A 23,613-nucleotide genomic window follows, 5' to 3' on the forward strand; every position below is an offset into this window, starting at 1 on the left:
TCTGCAATATGGGGATAACAAAAAATGCTAGCCTACTTTACACAGGGTTGTTATAAGGGTTAAAGTTATACAGTTCATGCTTTAATAATAATAATATAGTGGTTAGAAGAGGCCAAGGAGGCAGGTGCAGAAGGCAAGAGGCACCAGAGAGGAAGGGGAACATATTGGAAGGGCTGAGGAACAACATAGTGACTTTCCCCAACAATGTTACTTAGACCATGTAGGCACCTCCTTTCATATCTCACACTGCAGCATTTCTCCACAAGACTGCAAATATGCTGATATACTTCCAAGCAGCAATTTATATCCCACCCTCCCCAGCCGAAGCCGGCCTCAGAGTGGCTAACAATAGTAAAAGTAACACAGTTTACATAAAATCACAATCAATTAATTGAAATACATTCTAAAATCAATTCATTCTAAAACCAGTTCAAAATCAAATTAATGGCAACCACTGGGCTAGAGTTCTATGAGGTTTACAGAAGGAGGGGGGTCAGGCTGTGCCTTGGCCAAAGGCCTGGTGGAACAGCTCCTTCTTGCAGGCCCTGTGGAAAGATGTCAAGTCCCGCAGGGCCCTGGTCTCTTGTGACACAGCATTCCACCAGATCGGGGCCACAGCTGAAAAAGCCCTGACTCTGGTTGAGGCCAGCCAAACCTCTCTGTGGCCCAGGATCTCCAAGATATTTTTGTTTGCAGACCGTAAGTTCCGCCATGGGACATACCAGGAGAGGTGGTCTCGTAGGTTCGAGGGTCCATTGCACTCAGAAGCTCCTCAACTGAATCCCTGGCTTCTTGTTGAAAAGTTCAGGTAGCAGGGAGTGAAAAGGACCTGTATCTGATATCTTGAGAAGTGGTGGAATCTCCTCTATTAGAGCTTATTAAGCAGTGGCTGGATGGTCAATCTACCAGGGATTCTGTCCTAGTGGATTTACTCCTTCAGCTTAAAGTTGGCCAGGTGACCTGATGTCACAAACTGGCAAGACATCAGGGAGTAAGAAGGGAATCCCAGTGAGGGGTGTAGCCGTGACTGAGACACACTGGGGCAAGCTAGGAATGGGGATGGAGAAGGAGAGGTTGGTGTAGAAAGTTTTCACAGAGCAATGGAAGATGGTGGGGGGAATGGGGGTCAGTGCAAAGGAACCAGAGCAGCAGGACCCATCACCAGAGCCAGAGGGGGCCCATGTCTCCATGAACATAGGTTCTGAGGCGTAGTTCTGCCCAGATGCTGAGGTCCAGCTCTGAGGGCCTTCTGGTGGTTCCCTCACTGTGAGAAGCGAGGTTACAGGAAACCAGGCAGAGGGCCTTTTGGTAGTGGTGCCCGCCCTGTGGAACACCCTCCCATCAGATGTGTCAAAGAGATAAACAACTACCTGACATTTAGAAGACATCTGAAGGCAGCCCTGTTCAGGGAAGTTTTTAATGTGTGACATTTTAATGTATTTTTAATCTTTGTTGGAAGCTGCCCAGAGTGGCTGGGGAAACCCAGCCAGATGGGTGGGGTACAAATAATAAATTATTATTATTATATATAATGAATTTTAAAAGATGCTTAAACTTTCTGCAAAACGCTTGAGATATTCCTCTTGGAGATGGTAACAATGGAGGTCCCAAAAAAAGAGTTTATTACTATATGCCATCGCCACAGCTAGAACCATATTGGCACAAAAGTGGAGAACAAGGATAGTACCCAGAAAGGAAGAATGGCAGTGCAAAATGTTTAAATGTGCTGAACTGGCTGGTCTGACGAACAGGATGAGAGAAAATGAAGATAAGGAATATAAGTAGGAATGGATAATGTTAGCTGAATATTTTAAGAACCAGTATAAACAAATACATAGCTTAGCAGGGAGGGTTAAATATGCTGTCTGATCCTGTTTTTGAAAATGCAAATATTTTTTTTTAAAAAAGAGCACTCTGCCCTCCTCTGTTTTCTAGCAACTGGTATTCAGAAGCATTTACTGCATTCAGCTGGTCACTTTTTGAAACATGTAACTGGGGCTGAATCCCGTCTGGACTCGGGTACACCCTTGGTCACAACCAGCATGGCTGCTCTGAACAACCTCAGGAAGAAACCGAGATGCTTTGCATCACGGCCTGCTTCATTTCCAGCTTCGACATCTTTCACTGTCTCCACTGGATATTTGTGACCAGTCCACCTGCTTCGAAGTGGAAGCTGCAGGCATTTTGATGGATGCACTGAATGTTCTGCCAGGCAGCAGAGACATGCCTCAGAGCTTGGCTGCCAATGTGCAGGCGAGTTCATCTCACTGTGGCCGCTGCAGCAGCTGAAGCTAACAGTGCACCAAAACATTATGATAAGGAAACCACAGTGAACCAGAGCACTCATTAACACCTACTCATCTGGCCAGCAGCAGCATCTATTACATTTTTTGATTTGGTGGATGCTCTGGAGCAGGGATGATGAACCCCAGGCAGAAGAAGAAGAAGAAGAAGAAGAAGAAGAAGAAGAGGAGGAGGAGGAGGAGGAGGAGGAGGAGGAGTTTGGATTTGATATCCCGCCTTTCACTCCCTTTAAGGAGTCTCAAAGCGGCTAACATTCTCCTTTCCCTTCCTCCCCCACAACAAACACTCTGTGAGGTGAGTGGGGCTGAGAGACTTCAAAGAAGTGTGACTAGCCCAAGGTCACCCAGCAGCTGCATGTGGAGGAGCGGAGACGCGAACCCGGTTCACCAGATTACGAGTCTACCTCTCTTAACCACTACACCACACTGGCTCTGTGTCCCTCCTGGTGATTCCATCTATCCCTCAGGACTCTCCCCAGAACACACTCTCTCTCTATTGATCAACATTAAGGTTAGGGGAGAAATCTGATTCAGTTTTCATGTAAAGGCACATCTACCTTCTTCTTGAAACATTACAATGAACCAAAGCATAGACATATTTTGACATTTGCACCTCTCTGAGTTTTGCTGTTTTCCAACCAAGCTATGTATACAGAAATGCATGCACACTAAGTAAAGTGTGCATATAAAGGCACAGGTCAGTAAAAAGTAATGTGCTTTTTTAAAAAAAAAATGCATTGCATCGGGCAAAATTGTATTTGGCAAAATTGCATAAGTTGAGAGATATTTGCACTAAAATGCTGACGTATTTTTATGGGAAATTTCCAAACTGATGTGGAAATGTGGACAACTGAATTTATTTGGGAGGGGGGGAGGTGAGAGATGTAGAGAAACAAAAAATGCCATATCTGCCCTTCCCTAGCCATCATAGTCAATGGTCTGGTGTATGTCTAAAATCACAAGCCTGAGCATCTTCTGCCGGAAGTTGTAGGAGAAATTTATTGGTCAGTGAGATGGTATTTAAACAATGGCTTCTTGCTTCAAGGTACAGCAATGCTTGCTTGGCTAAGGTTCTTGTTGGCTCCAAGTCACATCCACACCACACATTTAAAGCGCATGGCTTCTCCCAAAGTTTCAAGGAAGCAGCCTTTAGTTGAGGGTGCTGAGAACTGTAGCTCTGTGAGGGGTAAAGCACAATACCCAGGATTCGCTAGGGGCAACCATGGAACCTAAGTGTGCTTTAAATGTTTGCTGTGGGCCTGATCTGATAGGATGAAAGTTAAGCCTGGGAAATAAAAGCTCTCACACACATATTGATTCCTGAATTCCATTGCAAGTTTGAGGTAGACCTGTGAAAGCCCCTTCTCAGTAAATCGTATCCTCCAGTGCTGATGTAAAGAGGACTTCAGTGCTAGGCGCAAGGAGCTGCTAATATCTCGGGGGGGGGGGGGTGGAGAAAAATAACCATCAGTGACCATCTTAATTGCAAATAAGGCACAACCCTTGTTTTCCTTCCAGATAAATTCACTTCCATTCCTATATATATATATATATATATATATATATATATATATATATTGCCCATAATCTTTGTAATGTGATCAGTTATGTAGAATAATGAAAAAAGGAGGGGAGGAGGGATTCCAGGAACATCGCATCATTTCTGTGGTATCCATAGTTTCTAATGTGCCGCAGTGAGCATCATAGAATTATGAAGAGAACGTCCCTCCCACAATTTCTTTATACTAAGCCGTTGCTTTTCACTGAAATCACCATCCAGTTCTTTATGGGAACCTGATCTGCACTGGCGGTCAGAGTGCAGAGTTTTCTCCGCAAACAGATAGCCAGCAACACTGCCCCTTTTCATGCCCGAATGCCAGCTAGCGGCATTTGGGAATGGGTTCCTATAGCCCCATGTCTGAGCCGCAGTAGTGTTGGCTCTGTGTGCTACCCCTTATGCTAACTGTGGGTGCAAGTTATTTCTGGGAAGGCTTGTAAAATTGGGAGCCAGACTCCTCCGAGGGTGCCTTTGCTTTCCTTGTCTCCTGGCGAAGACATCCCACCAAGCGCTGCCTTTTCTCTACTCCCTGTGCTGCCTCCATGGAGTAAGACATATTTGCAGTCATCCGGTCATTTTCTGATCAAAGCCGGAGGAAGTGAGGGAAGGGAGAGATTTCAAAAGGCACCAGCAGGGAGGGTAAAATAGCCTCCCTCTGGTATAATTCCGATAACAACACAGAGGGAGGAAAAGGGAAAAGGGAAAACATACACTTGAAGAAGAAGAAAAGGATCTTTCATTTTCTCCCACTGAGGTAGCCAATTTAAATTTTCATAAAGGAAGCGCTGATGTGTGTCTTTGTGAGATGAAGTGCCCAATCAGGCAGCCCTCTGAGTTAAACTACTGTCATTTCCCCCCCTCCCTTAAAGTGGGTTCCTTTAAGAATCAGGAAAGATTATCTCAGTATAATCAAAATAATACAAAATCCTCACTTTTGGACTGGCTGTAAAGCAATTTTCAAGCCTCGGAAATGAAGCTGAAGTGAGCACAGAGAGAAACTTAATTTATTGTTAGCATGTGTGCTGGAAATTTCACTCCCCCCATTTTCTCTGGGGGAAGAGACATTTCTCTTCAAATTTGTGTCATCTGTCCATAAGGGTGGTGTATGTAAGAAGATCAAACCTATCCATTCTTAAGGAACTCAGCCCTGAGTGCTCACTGGAAGGACAGATCGTGAAGCTGAGGCTCCAAGACTTTGGCCACCTCAGGAGAAGAGAAAACTCCCTGGAAAAGACTCTGATGTTGGGAAAGATTGAGGGCACAAGGAGAAGGGGATGACAGAGGACGGGATGGTGGGACAGTGTTCTTGAAGCTACCAGCATGAGTTTGACCAAACTGCGGGGGGCAGTGGAAGACAGGAGTGCCTGGCATGCTCTGGTCCATGGGGTCACGAAGAGTCGGACACGACTAAACGACTAAACAACAACAATGTTACAAAGACTCAGGGGAAGTTTTCACCAACTGGGTGCTCCTCCAAGTGGTTTATGCTACAAGACCCAACAGCCCCAGACATGCTGGCTGGGGTTTATGGGAGTTGTAGTCCAAAACGTCTGGAGGGCTACAGGTTGGTGAAAAGTGTGCTAGGGGTAAAGCCTTGCCAGGCAACGTTGCAGGATAGATATCCACAAACACACCTGTCTGCCAGTCCATCACTCCACAAGCCTGGGAGACTTAGCATATAGATGAACATGTTAACCCAACAAGACCCCCACCACAGACCCAGCAAGCTGAAATGCCCTTGTGCACAGCATCAGCAACCAATCAGGTGCCATGGGGCCTTGTCCAATCAGGGATCAGGACTGCGTTGCATGCCCACATGCCTCTGTATATAAAAACGTCAGGTTGTCACCAGCTCCTATTGCTACAATGTCAGAGTTTTCTACTTAATTGGTAAGCTATTTTCAAGCGAAACAAAGCCCAGTCTTAAAGCCAGAGGGTGGGGGGAAAGTTCAGGAGATCTCCTAGAGAGCTGTGAAGAACACTAGTTAATCTTGCAAAGGCTCACGCTGAAGCAAATTCCAGCATAGTGAGGGGTTCTGGGATGAAAGCCAGTGATTTTTCCTGATGTTCATGGAGATTGGCTGGTTCATGCTTAATTTTGAGGTATTTTGTACATGTTCTTTTTGTTAAAAGTGCACTTGCATTGTTGTGAGCTGTGAGCCACCTTGGGATCAGTGTTTGAGGGCGGAAGATATTTTTTTAAAAAAATAAATAAAACCGGGAAGGCCAGATCCTGTCCTGGCATCCCAGGAAATCCATAGGCTGTGCTAGATACAATGGGACTGCAGAACCAAAATGCCCCATGGAACATTAGCGATTGCAGTGGAGTGCAGGGGGTTCCCTGAAGTGGTACCCATGGGAAAGAACTCCCACCATCCCCAGGACAGCTGCAGATTTCTGCAAGAACCATTAAGATCTCAATGGAGGTCTCCTTTACAGAGCCTCTTCCTATGTGAACTTTCCCTCTGGATACCACTTAAGGTCTTTCCTCAAATCTCACCATGTTGCAAGCCACCTTGAGCATGATTTTAGGTATGGAAAGGTGGGATACAAATAAAATAGTGGTGAGAATTGTGGTGATGAGAATCAAGAGAGCTTATGGACACCAGAGATGGGAGTTACATGAAGGCAAGGTTATGAAAGAAGGTCTCTCCTGGAGAACTGGTCCTTGAGGAGAAGGAAGATTTATTGGCAAGGAAATATTGGGAAGGGTCATCACTCAAATGTCTGCATTGCAGCTTCATTGCATGCAGAAGGTCTCAGGTTCAATCCCTAGTATCTCCTGGTAGGAGATCCTCACCATCTGTGTAGACAACACTGAGCTAGATGGACCAATGGTCTGACTCAATATAAGGTGGCTTCCTAAGAGAGATGGAGGAGATGTTCCAGCAAGATACAGCAAATGCAGAGATCTGAGTAGGATGATAAATGAACCTGTGCAGAGAAGAGGTTAGGAGAGCATCAAGAAAGCCTCTACTGAATTGATTCACATAGGCACAAACACTTCCATATCTAAACATTCAGTGACTCAAGAATGGAGCAGAGGAAGCCAGTCTAGACTTCTGGAGGAGAAAGTCTATAGTGCTCTATAACTTGACCCACCCTGCAACTGCTTCATCTCCTAGTAGCACCTTTTCTTCTGCATTATTCATCTCTGGGCACTTCCAGACTGTCACTATTTTTTTGTGTAGGATTCAGTCACGTGCATGCCGAGGCCCCAAGACTACTCCATTTCCTAGGTGAAATAACCAGACAAATGTAAAAATGAGATAAGTAGCATTACACCCACTTTATAGATGGGGAAGACAGAGGCTGGGAGCAGGGAAGGGGTTGGACTAGATAACTCTTGAGTCCCTTTCAAATCTACAGTTCTATGATTCTATGAGTCTCACTGAAAAGGTGACAACTCTCTTTAGTTTTCTCTGCAGCCTCATGCATCCTGCTCAAAAGATGCCCCACTGAAAAGTAAGCACTGGGCTTCACAATGTTCCTTAAACAAATGCAGAGGCATGATCTAAATCAGGCTTCCTCAACCTCAGCCCTCCAGATGTTTTGAGACTACAATTCCCATCATCCCTGACCAATGGTCCTGCTAGCTAGGGATCATGGGAGTTGTAGGCCAAAAACACCTGGAGGGCTGAGGTTGAGGAAGCCTGATCTAAATATAAAAATAGCTGAAAGTGGCCAGTGGCAAAAGAGGAGAGGGGCTCCTGTACATTTATTAAAGTGTTGGAAATGGGATTCAGCTTGCATGATGAGCCATACTTGATGGACTCCCCTGCCCTACACAATAACTAAAAGGGCAGGAGTCCTCTCCTCTTTTGAATCTGATCGGAGCTGCCTTTTATCAGCATTGGTTTGACCCCAACATTTTAGTTTGAGGCTTTTGTGTGTATAAGGAGGGTTTAGACATCTAGGTCAAAAAGTCAGAGCTGTTTTAGACTGGGGAGGGAATATACCATCTTTTGACTTGCTGGCATCATTGCCTTCCTTGTGCCTCAAGCCCTCCTCCGGCGAGAGGGGAGAGAAACCAAAGTGGGTGAAAAAAAGCTCTTTATATTCCTTGCACATCCCAAGAAACAAAAGGGGCTGGGAGGAGAACATTTCCCCCTGCTTGGTAAACACTACTTTGTTCCACCAAATCAACAGCCTGCCTCATCCATCTACTACAGTGGGTTTTCTGCAGGGTAATTAATTTGTCATTAGAATGGATCCACAGTCAGGTGAGTGTGCTCAAATCTCCCCAAAGCACTGGTGCAACAACCTTGCGCAACTTCCAGATGTTTTGGACTACAGTGGTACCTCGAGTTACAGATGTTTCAGGTTACAGATGCTTTAGGTTACAGACTCTGCTAACCCAGAAATAGTACCGCAGGTTAACAACTTTGCTTCAGGATGAGAACAGAAATCACATGGCGGTGGCATGGTGGCAGAAGGAGGCCACATTAGCTAAAGTGGTACCTCAGGTTAAGAACAGTTTCAGGTTAAGAATAAACCTCCAGAACGAATTAAGTTCTTAACCTGAGGTACCACTGTATAGCTGCCATCAGCTCTGGCTAAAACGACCGTTCTGATGTTGGGACTGAAGAAAGCCCAGCTGAGTTGTATTCCAAAACATCAGGAGGACACCAGGTCGAGAAAGACGGTGCTAGACCATTGCTAGCTTAGCATCGCTATTGCTTGGGGGGGAGGCTAACTGCGGTCACATCACCACTATACATGTAAAGCCCTCTTACACAATGGTTTGCCTCTAACTCCCATCAGCCCCAGCCAGCTCGGTCAATGGTCAGGGATGATGGGAGCTGCTGGTCAAGAACATCTGGATTATAACCCTGGTCTCCCAGGTCCAACCCTCTATCCACTACACCCCACTGACACTCATGAGGGAGGGAAAAATTTCTAAAAAGAAATTGGACTGTCCCTAGAAAATAGGGACAATTTGATTATATGTAGCAGCCATTTTCCCAGTAGTGATATATGGAAGTGAAAGCTGGACCATAAAGAAGGCTGATCGGCGAAGAATTGATGCTTTTGAATTACGGTGCCGGAGGAGACTCTTGAGAGTCCCATGGACTGCAAGGAGATCAAACCTCTCTATTCTGAAGGAAATCAGCCCTGAATGCTCACTGGAAGGACAGATCCTGAAGCTGAGGCTCCAATACTTTGGCCACCTCATGAGAAGAGAAGACTCCCTGGAAAAGACCCTGATGTTGGGAAAGATGGAGGGCACAAGGAGAAGGGGACGACAGAGGATGAGATGGTGGGACAGTGTTCTTGAAGCTACCAGCATGAGTTTGATCAAACTGCGGGAGGCAGTGGAAGACAGGAGTGCCTGGTGTGCTCTGGTCCAGCGGGTCACGAAGAGTCGGACACGACTAAACAACTAAACAACAGCAACAAAAGCAGCCATTATTGATGGATGAATGCCTCATAATAACTAGTAATTTTGCCTGATACACCTTTAGGCTACAATACTATCCCCAGTTACCCAGAGTAAGACCCATTGAGTTCAATGAGTCTTACTCCTGAGTAGACACAAAAAGGATTGAGCTTTTAAACTTCCCACAGCCAGCTTGTCAAGGATCCAGTCCTCTTAGTTCTGATTAAACAGACTTTGGATTATCACATGATTAGACACAAACGCTGAATGAATTTCCGAGAAATGGCCTTTGAATTATAATGGGTAAGTTGCAGTTTCTGAAAGGGGCGTTAAAAAATGTTTAGACTGAACCACACTTCATGCATTTTTATGGAAAAATAAGTTAGGCCAGTTAAAATAAATAAATACTTGGCATTACTAGTGCAGCTGTTATTTCTGTGTGGCATAATCAATTCATTTTCTGCTTATTCTGACCCATAAAAAGAGACTTGGTGGACCAGACTAAAAGTGGTCTATCAATTCTGATAATCAGTTCCCAGTAGAGGCCACTTAGATGCTCCTGGGAAGTTTGTGAGCAAAGCATGGACCTTGGCAACTTGTTTCTCACCAGCACCTGTTATTCAGTGATACACTACCCTGGAACATCCAGATTCCATTCAATGGATCGTCATAAAAGCTTATAGCTTCATACCCTACAAACACGTCTGTTCCTTTTTTAAAGGATTAGGCCTGTCTTAGGGCCCAGCTGCACTATACATTTAAAGCCGTATCATACCACTTTCAATAGCCAAGGCTTTCTCCCAAAGAATCTTGGGAAATGACGTTTAAGAGGGCTGAAGATTGTTAGGAGACCCCTGTTCCCTTCACAGAGCTACAGTTCCAAGAAAGGTGGATTGAAAACTGCAACTTGGTGAAGGGACTAAGGCAGGCATAGGCAAACTCGGCCCATCAGCAGTTTGGGGACTACAACTCCCATCATCCCTAGCTAACAGGGCCAGTGGTCAGGGGTGATGGGAGTTGTAGTCCCAAAACATCTGGATGGCCGAGTTTGCCTATGCCTGGACTAAGGATTCTTTGAGGGAAGACATGCCTGTCTAAGTGGTACTATACTGCTTAATAAGTGTAGTGCATGTGGGACCTGAGTTCCTTCAAGAGCCTCCTCAAAGATAACTCTTCAGATAAGGTCACAGACTTGTTCTCAGCTGCCACAGAGGGCAGGAGGACTTAGGTCTGGCAGGCTTACATTGTAGGAAGGTAGATGTTGGCTGAACGTTAGGAGAAACCTCTTGATCAGCCTTCTCATGCTTAGCTGGAGCTAGTAGGAGCTGTATTCCAAAACCTTTGGTGGACACCAGGTTGAGGAATGTTGCTCTCGACGGTAAGATGGTGGGTCAATTACCTGGATGATTGGTGGGATTTCCCTCCTGGGAAATCTCCAAGCGGAGGCTAACAGCCATCTGAAGGCAATGTTCCAGCTCTGGGTTTCTTAAATTGAGCAGGGTTTGGGCTAGGTGGATCAAAAGGCCATCGTTCTTGTTGCTACAAAATTATCATACATACCCCTCACGTGCCCTAACAGCTTCCAAATATAAAAACGACTATGAAGTATCCACATATCATTAAAATAAGCGGTTAGAAAATTCCATCAAAACATTGAAAACATCCATAATTAAAATGTGCATTAAAATCAAAACAATTAAAAGAGCTATTAAAGCAATTAGATCAGGAAGCTTGCATTCAGGGAAATGTCTGCCTAAACAGGTGTGCTTTCAGGAGCCAGCAGAATGCCAGTACTGATGGCACCTCTCATTTTTCAGCAGGGAGGGCATTCCATGACACGGGAACTGCCAGTGAAAAAGCCGGCCTCCATGTTACCATTTCGATGCTTCTATAAAACCCCACATTTTCCTTGAAGCCTTGGGCTTAATCCCTTAGCCCCCATATTCCATTTTAAGTAGCACTGAGTACGCATACTGAAATGAACTCTCCCTCTTGGTCCTGACCTTCCTCTTCATTTCGTATGTCAAATGTTTGATGCTAATCTCCTGGGGACAGGGATGGATCTACATTCTTCTGTGTTGCAAGACCCTCATGCGAAGAGAAGACTCCCTGGAAAAGACCCTGATGTTGGGAAAGATGGAGGGCACAAGGAGAAGGGGACAACAGAGGACGAGATGGTGGGACAGTGTTCTCGAAGCTACAAACATGAGTTTGACTAAACTGCGGGAGGCAGTGGAAGACAGGAGTGCCTGGCGTGCTCTGGTCCATGGGGTCACGAAGAGTCGGACACGACTAAACGACTAAACAACAACAACAACATGTTGCAAGACAATTTGCACATATCAATGGTGCTATATAAAACATCACAATTGAGAAGTAGTTTCCAGTTGTACATAGGGTGAACATTATCTCAGGAATAAGTACAACAATAACCTGGGCAGGTGAACTAGGAAATATTGGCTTTTCTAAAAGCTACTTAAACTGTTGTTGTTTTTAATATTCTATTTTAAAGAAATTAAATGCTGTCTTGGTCTCCATCAGGAAGCAGCAGAGTCCACAACAGGCTTACCCAATCTGGTACCCTCCAGGATTTGGGGTACTACACCTATCACCCCTGGTCTTTGACCATGTTGGCTGGGAATGATGAAAATTTTAGTCTAACAAAGTATGGAAGTAGTTACAGGTAGGTAGCCGTGTTGGTCTGCTGTAGTCGAAACAAAATTTTAAAAAATCCTTCCAGCAGCACCCCCTAAGGTGCTAGAAGGATTTTTTTCTATTTTGTTTTAAAGTATGGAAGGTTGGTCTAGAAGTAGATTGCTCTTGATCACTCATCATTGGAGTTAAATTTGCAAACTCACCTCCCCTCTTCCCCTTATTTATGGGGGCAAGAATAAGCACATAAGGAGAGCTGACTGGATCAGGCCAGTGGTCTGTCTAGTCCAGCATCCTGTTCTCACAGTGGCCAACCAGATGCCCCAATGGGAAATGTGCAAGCAGGATACGAACACAAGAGCCCGCTCTGTGGTTTCCAGCAACTGCTATTCAGAACTATTGCCACCTCCAACAATAGCATTCGTACTGTAAAGGTAAAGGTAAAGGTACCCCTGCCCGTACGGGCCAGTCTTGCCAGACTCTAGGGTTGTGCGCCCATCTCACTCAAGAGGCCGGGGGCCAGCGCTGTCCAGAGACACTTCCGGGTCACGTGGCCAGCGTGACAAAGCCACATCTGGCGAGCCAGCGCAGCACACGGAACGCCGTTTACCTTCCCGCTGGTAAGCGGTCCCTATTTATCTACTTACACCCAGGGGTGCTTTCGAACTGCTAGGTTGGCAGGCGCTGGGACCGAACAACGGGAGCGCACCCCACCGCGGGGATTCAAACCACCGACCTTTCGATCGGCAAGCCCTAGGCGCTGAGGCTTTTACCCACAGCGCCACCCGCGTCCCAGCATTCGTACTGACCAGTAGCCATTGGTAGCCCTCTCCTCCACAAATCTGCCTAATCCTATTTTAAAGCCATCTAGGTTGGTGGCCATAGCTGCCTCTTGTGGGAGGGAGTTCGACAGATGAACTATGTGCAGCACGAAGAAGGAATTTATTTTATATAATAATAATAATAATAATAATAATAATAATAATAATAATAATAATAATTTATTATTTATACCCCACCCATCTGGCTGAGTTTCCCCAGCCACTCTGGGCGGCTTCCAATCAAGTGTTAAAAACAATACAGCATTAAATATTAAAAACTTCCCTAAACAGCGCTGCCTTCAGTTGTCTTTTAAAAGTTGTTTATTGCCTTGACATCTGATGGGAGGGCGTTCCACAGGGCAGGCATCACTACCGAGAAGGCCCTCTGCCTGGTTCCCTGTAGCCTCACTTCTCACAATGAGGGAACCGCCAGAAGGCCCTTGCGCCAGATCTCAGTGTCTGGGCTGAACGATGATTCAAGACAGATATTCAAGATATCTGTCCTGAATCTTCCAGCATTCGGTTTCATTGAATGCCCATGAGTTCTAATGTTAGGAGAGGAGGGGGAAAACCTTTCTCTATCGACTTTCACTTGGTGTCTGGCTGTCTACCAGAAGGTTGGTGGTTTGAGTCCATCCAGGGATGGCTGTGGACAGGATTCCTGCATTGCAGAGGGGTTGGACTGGATGACCCCGAGATCGCCCCCCAACTCATTCTCTGGTACTATATTTTTATGAGCTTCTATCATGTCACCGCTTACATTTCCTCTAAACTGAAAAGTCCCAAATGCGGCAACCTTCCTGAAGAGAGTTGTTCCATCCCCTTGATAATTTTAGTAACCTTTTTTCTGAAATACCAGTCAACTGTTTGGCAATGTTTCTCAATGGCAAATATTAGCAGCGCTTCCGTCTCTCTTATGATCGAAGAATAAATCAGGAGGGGAGAGTGCTAGAAAAATGCACAGCATGGGCAATCGCAAGAAGGGGAAATGACATAAATTGTGCCGCCACGACCCCCCCCCCAAAAAAAACTGGAGAGATTTTTCATAAAGCCAAGTCAAAAAGCAAACAAACCACTAATCTGAACTACTTCGGTACAACACAGTGAGACGGGGGCGAGAAGAGTCAGAGTCTTTAATCTTTAACAAACTGATGCTCGCTCAGCATCAGGCAACGCCAGAGGAAAAGAGGAATGGCTTATTAAATAGCAACATGGGAGGGAAAGCTTGAGGGGGTGGGGTAAATACAGAAATATCTGCATAGCGAAGGAAGTTGCTCTGTAAGGTCGGAGCCAGCTAAGGAGAAGCGCAGATTAATTGCTACTGGGTCTCAGTCGTGGAGTACTAGTTTTTTCCCAGTGTTTGCAACACATTCCCTAAGAAATGATGGGAGTGCTCCTGAGCATGCACAGAGTGCAGATTGGTGGGTAACTGCAGAAAGTCCTCACACACAAGGGGCTGGAGGGAAGGGCTGTAGCTCAATAGCAGATCACTTGCTTTGCATGTAGAAAATCCCAGGTTCATTTCCCAGTGGAAAAGGTAGGGCTGCAAAAGGCTCCTGTGTCTGAAATCCTGGGATCCAAGAAGGCAATACTAAGCTCGGTTGAACCAATGGTTTGACTCAGTGTAAGGCTGCCTCTGAGGTTCCTAACCTCTCACAAAGCCTTTCCAGGCAGAGTCAGACCCATCACTTAACTTCTCTCTGCATCTCTCTCATTCATTCCTGAAATTAATTCAGATCCTAGGATCTTGGCTTATCTATGTAAAGCTGAATACAAAGACCTCTGTTTCCCAGTTTGGAGATACAACTTCAATGGAAGTGCAGAGGCAGTAAGACTTGAATTTCAACATTGCAGCTTCTCCGGTTTGCAGAGATGGAAATATTATGGTGTGGTTGATTTCAAGGGAGGTCGCCCCCTCCTCCTCGGTTTCTGTCTTGCTTTGCCCTGTCCGAAATGTTCAGCTCTCCCTTTCCTTTTACAATCAATTTTTTAACTGCACAAAACGGCACCAAATCACTAGTGGCACAGTCAACTTTAAAAGTATCCAAAATAAGACCCTGATAATCTATATTTGGGGGAAGAGCGCCATCTCTCTGTCACGTGGAGAAATCCAAAACCAAATTACTTCAGTTCTGGAGAGCTAGCCATCTCTACCAGTAACCGCAACTCTCTCTCTCTCTCTCTCTCTCTCTCTCTCTCTCTCTCTCTCTCACACACACACACACAAATTTAGCAAAATCAGAATAGAATATAAAATCCACTAATCCTGCAAGTGCGCATCAGCGTTTTCTACTAAAAAGTGCTGTGTGCTTGTGTGCTTGTCTCTATGTGTGCATCCCTGTTAATTTTATTTCAGAATCATTTCATTTTCAAAGGCAGAGCAGATATACTGAGGAAAAAAGGGGGGGTGTCTAACCGTTCATTTTATGCTATTTTTCAAAAGGCGGCTGGGCAAATGGCAAAGGGAAACTTTAAGGCAAAGGTGTTTTCAGGGAGAGAAAGAGAGAGGTTGAGGTCTGCTTGGGGAGATGGAGAAATCCTGTGCATGGCAGACATAGATGGAATAGGCAAGATCAAGACTTACAGCCCTAAACATCAGTCGCATTAGGTTAAGTGGGATGTACTTCTGAGGATAAACATGCAAAGGTGTAAGAGAGAGATTGTTATGGATCGATTCTGAAGTGGATAGATGTGGGAATCAGTGAGTAGAGACAAGGCATCTATGGATGAGCCAAGAGATGGGTCTTACAGTCATTCTGTCTACCCCCAGAAGTGCATGAGCGAAATTCTTGAGAGCAGCTTTACAGAACCCAGGAATGCTTTTTTATTTTATTTTCTTGCACAAATGGAAAATGCTTTCTGACAAAACTGCTCCTCTCAAATTAAAGAGACAAAATAGTCTGGAGCTCTCAGAATCAGCCCAGCTTTGACAGTGTTAGAATCTTACTCTGTTATTGAGTGACTAGAGGGAACATCATTCAGGGAAGTCCATATTTTATGCCTCAAGCTCCCAGGAGGACTGCCATAAACAAGGGTCTGTTTATATTCCACCTATGATACTTGAGCAAAAAGAGAGGTGCATCTTGTTTATGGTTGGGGTTTTCCACCCCACCTGTTTCACCTCCCATGTTTCCTACCACATATCACTTCATCCATCAAGCAGTTAATTCAGATCCATCTGAGTTAATCCTATCAATTCCCTCTGGAGCTATTTGCCTGGCTTAAAAGCACGCCGTGGATCCTGTTGTTATTGGTCCGAGCTTTCAGTCTGAGTGGCAAGCCAGACTGCTGGGCCCTGAACGTAGCAGTAGTGGGGGGAAAGCCAGGAACAACTCCAATTCATTTTCCTAAGCCTTGATCCTTAGGGTCACGGGTCAAGGAAGACTTGCTTTCTCATTCCAGACTTGGACCCTTTCCAGAATCCGATGTTCTTCAGCTACGGAACAACCAGTCCACCTAATACCTAGCCTCAAATTCAACATGCATGGAATTCGCAGGAGAAAATCAATTGACCTGGGAAGGGATCCAAGCTTTTGCGCGAAGAGCTGTTTTAGTGCAAAAATGCATGTGGGCTATACACACTTTGATGTCACGCATTTCTCTCCCCACTGTTTAATATTGTTACATGAAGGAAACTGTTAAACCTGAATTCACTTGGCCCAGGCTGGTTGGGTTTCTATGAGACATTGCTTTCTTACACACAGATGTAAATATTATTCCAATTTTTGCTTATCCGTAGATGAGCACCAATGCTGCATTTATTTCCCCTTGCCTCAATTTGGTTTGGTCAAATACCTGACCAGGCACATTGAAAACAAAAAAAATGTATCATTTATCAATTTCTTGTATACCCCACCTTTTCTCCAAGAAGCTCAGTGTGGTGTACATAATTCTCCCCACTAATTTAATCCTTTCAACAACCCTGCAAGGCTGGAGAGCAGTGACTAGCTCAAGGTCACATCCCGTGAACTTCGTGGCCCAGTGGGGATTCGAACTCCGGTCTCACAGGTCCCAGCCCATTACTCTAACCACTGCATCCCACTGCCTCACCCCACACTTTCCCAAAGTACCCTTTTTCCAACAGAGGCTTCTCTAAAAGAAGGCTGCATTTCGAAAAAGTATGGGCAGACTTTTGAAAGTAGATCCTTCACCTTATAATGTGATCTCATTTTTCTCTCCCAGCTCACTCTACCCAATGACGCCGATTTCCAACGTAAGGAGAGAGTGCCAACTCCCTGGGTGCCGACTCCCTGGGGCCCTGGGTGCCTGAGCACCCACAAAATTCCCCGTGACCCTTTGTGAGTGGCTGGGCACCCACAAATTTCAGTGCCAGGGCTATGCACGCTGCATGGCACCCATGGTCCCAGGGCCAAGTTGCAACTCCTGGCGGGGAGAGAGGTGGCTTCCACGAGGGAAGAAGTTTCAAAAAGCTCATCGTGACTCCGAGATACACACAGATGCAGGAAAATGCCGAGCGATGGAGTGGAGAGGCAGGCAGAAACACAACAGCCAGTCTGTCCACTACGAGAGTGAACACAGACTCTCCAAAAAGCACATCCACGCGCGCCCATACCGTTGGCGCAAGGGACATCCGTGGGTCAACCCAACACCCCCAGCTTAGGGATAGATCCAGGGCAATTCCGGAGTAAGCTACCCTGGTGTCTGCTTGGCACAAGGCAGGGAAGGACGCCTCGGTTTTCCCGGTACTGTTTCCGTAGAAAACAGGAAAAGGTGCGGGGGCTAACCAAGCTAAGGACCCTCATCCTATCGCCCTCATCCTTTGCTGCAGATCTAAACTGCTGGGGGGGGGGGCAGGGATGGGGGCACTCAGCTTTGGCTGCACAGATTCAACACCACCCCATCCTACAAACCTCCACCCGAGGCTCTCCGAGACCAGATGGTCCCCCGTGCGTTCCCTTGCTGAAAACTGCTCCGGGTGCGGGTCATGGAGAGGGCAAGATCCCACGTCCTTAATCATTTCGGGGAGTGGGCTTTATTAGCCGGCTGTCAAAACCCTTAAGCCGAAGCAAGCGGAGGATTCACGTCCCGTTGACACTCCGGTAAGGAGCCCGTCAACCCAGTCCGCCGCGGCTCCCAGCGCTCCTCCGGCTTACGCGATTTATGGATCGCGGCAGGCGGCTCTTTCCCTCCCCGCCTTCGCCTAACGCAACGAGCAGCACCACTGCTCCTGTTTCCTCAGCTCCACACACCCTCACTTCATCACCATTATCGTCATGCGGACTAGAACCCTGTGTTTTTGTTTTTTTAAGATCCCGTTCCTTTCTCTGCCCCCCCCCTTCCTTCCAGGCTGAAACGCAGTATATCAACAGGTGTTTTTTTTAAGGGAAGAGAAAGAGGGAAGGAAACCTTGCTTTCGGATTCATGGAAAGGGGTTTTGATTCTCTCTCCGTCCCCCGCGTCCCCCGCTCCCTCTGCCGTCAAGCTTGCTTCTCGATTGGTAAGGAAAGAGCCCGAAAATGTACCCGATGGAGGCGGGGAAGCTGCAGCCTCCGTCTAAAGTGTCTCTCCTTTAAGCAAGACTTAGCCGTATCCATGGAGCTGCCTGATCGCGACGCAGCGAGGTGCGTGGATATTTTCCAGTCCGAGTCCTGAAGGACTGTTGGGCTCCGTTTGTTGTTGTAGTAGTAGTAGTAGCAATAATAATAATAATAATAATAATAATAATAATAATAATAATAATAATAATAATAATAATACTTTGACCTTGCTGTGATATTCAAATGTGGCCTCTCGGGGCACACCAATCCATCAGACTGGATTTTGGCTGGATCGGGCCAATAACAACAGTGGAATAAGGCACCGGGTGGGGGGCGTCATTCCCTCCCCGCTTAAATAAACCCCACCGCCAGCACCTTGTTTGGGATTAAGTTCAAGAATCGTCGGCGCTGCCTATAGAGACTGTGCGCCTCTTGATTCCCCCTCGATCTTGATCAGGTGTTTGGGGAAGAACTGGGACGTTGCAGGAATGGGACCGAGGGAGACTGTCTCCCACCCCCTCACAAAAAATGGAAAAAGCGCCTCGCTGTGCAGCAGACACAGGAATGAGTACGTGGGGCACCCCTCCTCCTCCTCATTTTCCTTACCACCACCCCGATCCTCCTTGCTCGTTCGCTCCCTCCCCCCCTCTGCATAGAAGGGGGCTTGTTTCTTCCCCTGGGGGGAAAGGGGTGTCCGTCCTCCCCCAAAAGCGTGGCACCCTGTGCTCCCCGTGGAAGCATCTCTTTCGCGCGCCTCGTGTTTTTACGCAGAATGGCTGCTCCCCCATCCTCCAAGGAGCCCATAAGTTACGGCTTCCAGGCTGTGCCTCTTGGCGGTCAATAGGACGACTCGCGAGTAAGAATCGTGGAGCCCGCTAAGATTGGGAGGAGATATCTCTCTGGAGGCTTGTCCTGGCTTGTCGTCGTCCCCCCTCCCCTTAAAATGTGGTCTCTCGGAAGTATAGGGGGGACTGGAAAAAAAGAGGGGGTGGGGAGGAACTTTATGGATGCGATGCATTTGGGAGATCTGCCCTCCCCCGCCCTAAATCTCTCCCAGTAAATGTCCACAATGATTCAAATAGGCGGCGGGGGCGGCGGTGGTGGTGGTTGGGACGGCTTCAAAACAGCGACCCCCCCCCCCCCCAGCTTTCCAAGCGGGTGCGAGGGAGAAGTCGACTCCCGCAGGGAGATCCCCGTTCACGTCTACTCGCGAGTAAGCCCCCGCTTGGCTTCTCGAAAGGGACCTTGTTCAACGTGCCTGCGAGATTTCAGCCTCCTAAAGGCGACGTTAAGGGGGACCTTCCCGACAAGACACCCTTCCCCATTACAGACTTGTAGGTTTTCCAGCTTCTCAGACTAAACAAGGTGTTGTTGTGGTGTGGTGTGGTCTGGTGTGGTGTGTGTGTGTGTGTGTGTGTGTGTGTATCTGTGGATTTTGGCGAGGTCCAATAACCTCTCACTGCCGGTCTTTCTCCCGTTCGGTTTAGCTCCAGATCTCCCCATCTATGCAGTTCCAGGCAAGCTGGGCTTTGCGGTGGCAACCGAACCTCTTTCAGCCCCCAAAACTGATCCATTTCACATTCCCTGGCTCTCTCCCTCCCTCTCGTTCCTACAACCTCAGGCAAATATGTCCAGATTTTTTTTCTTATTCCTTCCCCCAAAAAAAACAGAAACAAAAACTGTAGTACAGTACTCGTTACCTTCCAAGCCCTTAACAGCAAAAAGGCTAAAGTTCGGATCAGAAGGGTCCAGTATTTGAGAGGCGATGGTGTAGGAACTGAGTGGTTTGACAATAATTCAGTATTTAGGCTCGGCTCCAGATACTAGAAGAAGACCCCCCCCCCAAAAAAGTTGCATCCACTCAGGAAGAATAAACCAACCCCTCTCCAAATACACACAAACCAACTCACACATACATACATATATATTATGTATATAAACCGAAAACTTACCTTTCTAGACCATCCACGAAATTATACCGTTTCCCCCAGCCGGATCAAATTCCAAATGGGAAGCATCCACATATCCAGAAGTAAGAAAATGGCCATTGGCTAATGAGTCAAAAAAGGATTTTGGGGAGAGGGGGGGTGTCGTTTTGCTTCCCCCCCTTCCAACCCACTCTTAAACACACACACACACCAAACTTTGCTCCAAATTTAAAGTGCACACAGACACACACTCACTCTCTCACACCCCCTTTGGTATTGGGGTACAAAAAAAGAAAATAACTGGAAATGAAATATGATCGCTAATAATGACCGGCGACGGCGGCGATAAAGGGCGCAGGAATCCTGAGCGATGGGAGAATCTCAATGCCCACTTTGGAGGCGGAAGAAAGGAACCCAAGGCGGGTTTAGATCCACCAGGAGAGAAGTAAGTCTTCTTGGAACAGCTGAAAGCTTTTGGGGTGCTGCTTTCCTCCCCCCAAAGTCTTCTTTCCCGGGGAGGCCAAAATCCATCCGGCGCCTCTGAAACCCTCTTTTTAATTCCTCCCAGGATCTCTCGCGCTTCCTGCTCTTGGATCCTGGTCTCTTTCTCCTGGTTCTTTCTGTTGTAACTAGACTCGGTCTATGTAGCCAGAGGCTGCATTAAGGATTACATCAGGCTTTTATAAGCTTTCCAGCTCGCACATTAGACAGAGTGAGAGGGAGAGAGGGAAAAGGAGGGAGGGGGAGAGGGAGGGAGGGAGGGAGGCAGGGGTGGAGAGAGAGAGGGGGGGGCTGATAAAAAGGGCTCGCTCTTCCTCGCTATACTGTACACTATAACACACATCTAGCTTTGTAAAAAATAAATCAGGCAGCTTCGCGAGGAAAGCCTAGAATAAGCGCCACATCATTCCATGTGCCTAGATGAGAGGGATCCAGCAAGCAAACGGAGAAAGCTGGCTAGATCAATGGGTCTCCCACGCTGGGATAACTTTCTCCGGTGGAGAGAGGCTGGGAAGAGGCAAGGAGAGACTGAGGAGCGCTCGGGCTGTTTATGACACATAAATCAACCCGAGCCTCTGGTAATCACGGTGCGCTTAGCCTGGCCAGGTAATACTAATAATAATCCACGGGAAGATGACTGGCGGGGAAGGAAGCGCGCGCGGCGGCGATGGAGAGGGAGTTCTCCGCAGCCGGAGGCAAGAGATGGGGGGGGGGGGAGGTGGCGGTTTGGATAGGGGAGCAGAGCTGGATTGGGGGCGGATCGAGGGAGCGGCGCAGTGCCGGAGAGTGCGTTGAATGGATGGAGGCAGGTTTGTGGGGGCGCCCGGGTCTCGACACTCTCTCGCCTGCCCGGTAACGTTGGAAAAGGATCCGAGAGGGGAGATTTTACACGGGGGAGGAGAGGGTTTAAAGTGGGAAGAGCGGAGGCCCTCTTCCCTCCTCCTCCGCGAAGGAGAGAGAGAAGGAGAAGGAGGAGGAGGAGAGCGCGCGCTGCGCAATGAACGTGGGCACGGAGCTGGAGAGGTGATGGATTGCGCCGGCCGTGCTTTTGGAGAGGTTGACCAGGACGCTAGGGAAGCCTTCGCTGCGGTTTCCCCGTCTCTCTCTCTCTCTCTCTCTCTCTCTCTCTCTCTCTCTCTCTCTCTCTCTCCTTCTTTCGAACACACACACACACACACACACACACACACTCCTCCTTTTCTCTGCCTCCCTCCGGGGAAGAGCAGGGAATGTCAGCGCTGCCTGACACTGAGTCACAGAACAGGCGGAGGGGATGTAGAGACGCTCGTGGATGGAGGGTGGAGGGTGGAGGCACCCCCCCCAACGCATGCGCGCGCACACACACTCGCGCACACAAGGCAATCTAGGCAGCTCCTACCTGAGCCGAGGTAAGCCCCTTTCCCCGAGGCTTCTCAACCCCCCACCCCACCCCGTTGATGGCTATTGCACGATCCAGACCATTTCTCTGTCTCTCCCTCCTGGGTACGTCTCCAACCGCATCCCCTCGCGATTTGGTGCAAGAGACGGTGGAGAAAGCTCGGCGAATCCGGCCAGACTGATCCACAGCCCAGTTCAGCCGGAGGCGCGAGTGGGTTACTGCCGAGCGCTCCTACAGGCTTGTGGGTCGCTGTTGCCCTTGCAGCCTAGTTCCACGCGCGTTTACGCAGACGTAACTCCCGCTTTATCCAACGGAATTTATACCTAAACGTGTATAGGACTGCAGTCTTGGGATTAGGGCTAACATCTATTTTAGTTTAATAGCGCCATGAACTGGTGCGTGTGTGTGTGTGGCGTAGGGGGGAGGGAGGGGTGAATTTAGAACCCATTTACTCCTGATATGAGTTACTTTGCGTCTGGATCCTCTCCATGTTTGCTCAGAAGTAAATCCGACTGATTCCAGTGTGTTACCTCTAGGCACTTAGGCGAACAACGGCTGTGTGTGCGCTTTCTGTTTTTGATTGGGGGGAGGGCGTCGACCAGTTCCAAGGGAGATGATCTTTAAAAAAAGAAAAGAAAGCAACTGATGGCATTAGGTCTTGGATGTCCTCATGAAATATACTCAGAGTTGCAAAGTGATTTCATGCTGTTTATTCAGCTCATAGTGGTGAGGAGGAATGAATGAAAGTCCCCTCAAAGTATCTGCTTTATATACATGGGCTGCACGTGATTGGCTAATTCCGGAATTCTACTGTAAGCCAATCAGGTTGTGGATTCATTTCTATCTGGAGCATGATTGGGTGGTTCCTGCCAACCAATCATACTGCTGCATTGTTCTAGGACCAATCAGACTGCTGCATTTTGGATCCTATTGTTCTAGGACCAATCAGACTGCTGCAGTTTGGATCCTATTCAACTCAGTACATAAAACCTCATCTACAGGATGAAGAAGGAAACAAGTGTGAAAGAAAAAATAGCACCAGAGACTGTAAGACAACAAAGGAGGAAGGGAAATGAGGTTGGAAGAGCCATGAGAGGGAGACTCCACAATTTAAGCTCCAAGCATTCCCAGAGCATTGGAAGGTGGTGGTGGTGAGAATCCCAAACCCTAAAGGTATTTACGAAAAAACAGAATCCTGGAGCCCCTGAATCTAGGATTTTAAAATCCTGATTAGTCACTGTCGTCTTCTTGTTCCACATCCCACATCAGTAAAACAGTACAGTCATCAGAGAGCCAGTGTGGTGTAGTGGTTAAGAGCGGTAGTCTCGTAATCTGGGGAACCGGGTTCGCGTCTCCGCTCCTCCACATGCAGCTGCTGGGTGACCTTGGGCCAGTCACACTTCTTTAAAGTCTCTCAGCCCCACTCACCTCACAGAGTGTTTGTTGTGGGGGAGGAAGGGAAAGGAGAATGTTAGCCGCTTTGAGACTCCTTAAAGGGAGTGAAAGGCGGGATATCAAATCCAAATCTCCTCCTCCTCCTCCTCCTCCTCCTCCTCCTCCTCTTCTTCTTCTTCATCATCATCATCCAGTGTGG

General features: G+C 47.4%; 1 protein-coding gene across 3 annotated transcripts in view; it reads right to left on the reverse strand.

Moving 5' to 3' along the window:
- ADGRB1 (adhesion G protein-coupled receptor B1) overlaps window positions 1–21,792 on the reverse strand; it is a 398,279-nt gene extending 376,487 nt beyond the window's left edge. For 2 of the 3 annotated variants that reach the window (XM_083448995.1, XM_083448994.1), the window contains exon 1: window positions 20,165–21,792. The gene's annotated coding sequence lies outside the window, so the exon portion shown is untranslated. The remainder of the gene's footprint in view (window positions 1–20,164) is intronic. The other variant, XM_083448996.1, reaches the window with a different exon arrangement.
- Window positions 21,793–23,613: the final 1,821 nt, after the last annotated feature.

Source organism: Podarcis tiliguerta (assembly GCF_965153285.1).
Source record: "Podarcis tiliguerta genome assembly, chromosome: 7".
Classification (NCBI taxonomy): domain Eukaryota; kingdom Metazoa; phylum Chordata; class Lepidosauria; order Squamata; family Lacertidae; genus Podarcis; species Podarcis tiliguerta.